This window comes from Rhinoraja longicauda, unplaced genomic scaffold (assembly GCF_053455715.1).
Source record: "Rhinoraja longicauda isolate Sanriku21f unplaced genomic scaffold, sRhiLon1.1 Scf000199, whole genome shotgun sequence".
In the NCBI taxonomy this organism is placed as follows: domain Eukaryota; kingdom Metazoa; phylum Chordata; class Chondrichthyes; order Rajiformes; family Arhynchobatidae; genus Rhinoraja; species Rhinoraja longicauda.
The window spans coordinates 63911-67500 of NW_027601417.1; positions in this window are offsets into that span (position 1 = coordinate 63911).

Below are 3590 nucleotides of genomic sequence, written 5' to 3' on the forward strand. Positions count from 1 at the left end.
ACTGATGCACTAGGACATCCAGATCTCGTTGAACTCCCCCTCCTCCTAACTTGACACCATTCAGACAATAATCTGCCTTTCTACTCTTACTTCCAAAGTGAATAACCTCGCACTTATCTACATTAAACTGCATCTGCCATGTATCCGCCCACTCACACAACCTGTCCAAGTCATCCTGCAGCCTTATTGCATCTTCCTCACAATTCACACTACCCTCCAGCTTAGTATCATCTGCAAATTTGCTAATGGTACTTTTAATCCCTCCGTCTAAGTCATTAATGCATATCGTAAATAGCTGGGGTCCCAGCACCGAACCTTGCGGTACCCCACTGGTCACTGCCTGCCATTCCGAGAGGGACCCATTTATACCCACTCTTTGCTTTCCGTCTGTCAACCAATTTTCTATCCATGTCAGTACCCTACCCCCAATACCACGTGCCCTAATTTTGCCCACTAATCTCCTATGTGGGAGCTTGTCGAAGGCTTTCTGAAAGTCGAGGTACACCACGTCCACTGACTCTCCCCTGTCAATTTTCCTAGTTACATCCTCAAAACATTCCAGTAGATTTGTCAAGCATGATTTCCCCTTCGTAAATCCATGCTGACTCGCAATGATCCTGTTACTGCTATCCAAATGCTCAGCAATTTCGTCTTTTCTAATTGACTCCAGCATCTTCCCCACCACTGATGTCAGACTAACTGGTCTATAATTACCCGTTTTCTCTCTCCCTCCCTTCTTAAAAAGTGGGATAACATTTGCTATCCTCCAATCCACAGGAACTGATCCTGAATCTATATAGAACATTGAAAAATGATCTCCAATGCTTCCACTATTTCTAGAGCCACCTCCTTAGGTACCCTGGGATGCAGACCATCAGGCCCTGGGGATTTATCAGCCTTCAGTCCCATCAGTCTACCCAAAACCATTTCCTGCCTAATGTGGATTTCCTTCAGTTCCTCCATCACCCTAGGTTCTCCGGCCCCTAGAACATTTGGGAGATTGTGTGTATCTTCCTCAGTGAAGACAGACCCAAAGTAACGGTTTAACTCGTCTGCCATTTCTTTGTTCCCCATAATAAATTCCCCCGTTTCTGTCTTCAAGGGACCCACATTTGCCTTGACTATTTTTTCCCTCTTCACGTACCTAAAAAAACTTTTGCTATCCTCCTTTATATTATTGGCTAGTTTACCCTCGCACCTCATCTTTTCTCCCCGCATTGCCTCTTTAGTTAACTTTTGTTGCTCTTTAAAAGAGTCCCAATCCTCTGTCTTCCCACTCTTCTTTGCTATGTTATACCTCCTCTCCTTAATTTTTATGCTGTCCCTGACTTCCCTTGTCAGCCACAGGTGTCTCTTACTCCCCTTAGAGTCTTTCCACCTCTTTGGAATAAATTGATCCTGCAACCTCTGCATTATTCCCTGGAATACCTGCCATTGCTGTTCTACCGTCTTCCCTGCTAGGGCCTCCTTCCAGTCAATTTTGGCCAGCTCCCGCCTCATGCCTCTGTAATCCCCTTTGCTATACTGTAATACAGACACTTCCGATTTTCCCTTCTACCTTTCCATTTGCAGAGTAAAACTTATCGTGTTGTGATCACTGCCTCCTAACGGCTCTTTTACCTCTAGTCCCCTTATCAGATCAGGATCATTAAAAACACTCACTCTATTGGCCGTGATTTAACCTAGCACACAGTGTTGCAAAGCCCATGCAAAGTCCAGTGGGCCAAGCAAACAAATAAGATAGATCTGGCTCGGCGTTCCACATCTCCACATCGTCACCCAGCACGCCGACGCCCATTAACAATTCCCCCGCAAATTGTGCACCTCGAGCGGCAGTACTTTAAACGGCGCCGTCTTCGGCGTGGACGGCATGAACCAAGTCGGCAAGCATCGTCACCTAGCACACAGACGTGCACTAACAATTCCTCCCCCCGCAAATTGCGCGCCGCGAACGGCGGTACTTTCAAGTATGCCGCCTTCGGCGGGGACATCGTGAACCAAATCGGCAGGCAGGCGTCGTCAGCCGGTCGACCGACCCCCAGCTGCATTTCCCCAACGGACATTGTGCACTTCGTACAGAACAGTGCTTTTAAAATATTCCGCCTGCCGCGTGGACATCATGAACCAAATGAGCAGGCAGGCATCATATCATATCATATCATACACATACAGCCGGAAACAGGCCTTTTCGGCCCTCCAAGTCCGTGCCGCCCAGCGATCCCCGTACATTAACATTATCCTATACCCACTAGGGACAGTCAGCCCCCAGCACAACGACGCCCCCGCTAACAATTCCCCACGCACATGGTGCGCTCGAGCTGCAGCACTTTAAAGTACGCCGCCTTCGGCGGGGACATCGTGAACCAAAGGAGCAGGCAGCCATGGTCACCGCCAGCACAACGACGGCGCCGCTAACAATTCCCCGCGCACCTTGTGCGCTCGAGCTGCAGTACTTTAAAGTACGCCGCCTTCGGCGGGGACATCGTGAACCAAAGGAGCAGGCAGCCATGGTCACCGCCAGCACAACCACGGCGCCGCTAACAATTCCACGCGCACCTTGTGCGCTCGAGCTGCAGTACTTTAAAGTACGCCGCCTTCGGCGGGGACATCGTGAACCAAAGGAGCAGGCAGCCATGGTCACCGCCAGCACAAGCACGGCGCCGCTAACAATTCCCCGCGCACCTTGTGCGCTCGAGCTGCAGTACTTTAAAGTACGCCGCCTTCGGCGGGGACATCGTGAACCAAAGGAGCAGGCAGCCATGGTCACCGCCAGCACAACCACGGCGCCGCTAACAATTCCCCGCGCACCTTGTGCGCTCGAGCTGCAGTACTTTAAAGTACGCCGCCTTCGGCGGGGACATCGTGAACCAAAGGAGCAGGCAGCCATGGTCACCGCCAGCACAACCACGGCGCCGCTAACAATTCCCCGCGCACCTTGTGCGCTCGAGCTGCAGCACTTTAAAGTACGCCGCCTTCGGCGGGGACATCGTGAACCAAAGGAGCAGGCAGCCATGGTCACCGCCAGCACAACGACGGCGCCGCTAACAATTCCCCGCGCACCTTGTGCGCTCGAGCTGCAGTACTTTAAAGTACGCCGCCTTCGGCGGGGACATCGTGAACCAAAGGAGCAGGCAGCCATGGTCACCGCCAGCACAACCACGGCGCCGCTAACAATTCCACGCGCACCTTGTGCGCTCGAGCTGCAGTACTTTAAAGTACGCCGCCTTCGGCGGGGACATCGTGAACCAAAGGAGCAGGCAGCCATGGTCACCGCCAGCACAAGCACGGCGCCGCTAACAATTCCCCGCGCACCTTGTGCGCTCGAGCTGCAGTACTTTAAAGTACGCCGCCTTCGGCGGGGACATCGTGAACCAAAGGAGCAGGCAGCCATGGTCACCGCCAGCACAACCACGGCGCCGCTAACAATTCCCCGCGCACCTTGTGCGCTCGAGCTGCAGTACTTTAAAGTACGCCGCCTTCGGCGGGGACATCGTGAACCAAAGGAGCAGGCAGCCATGGTCACCGCCAGCACAAGCACGGCGCCGCTAACAATTCCCCGCGCACCTTGTGCGCTCGAGCTGCAGTACTTT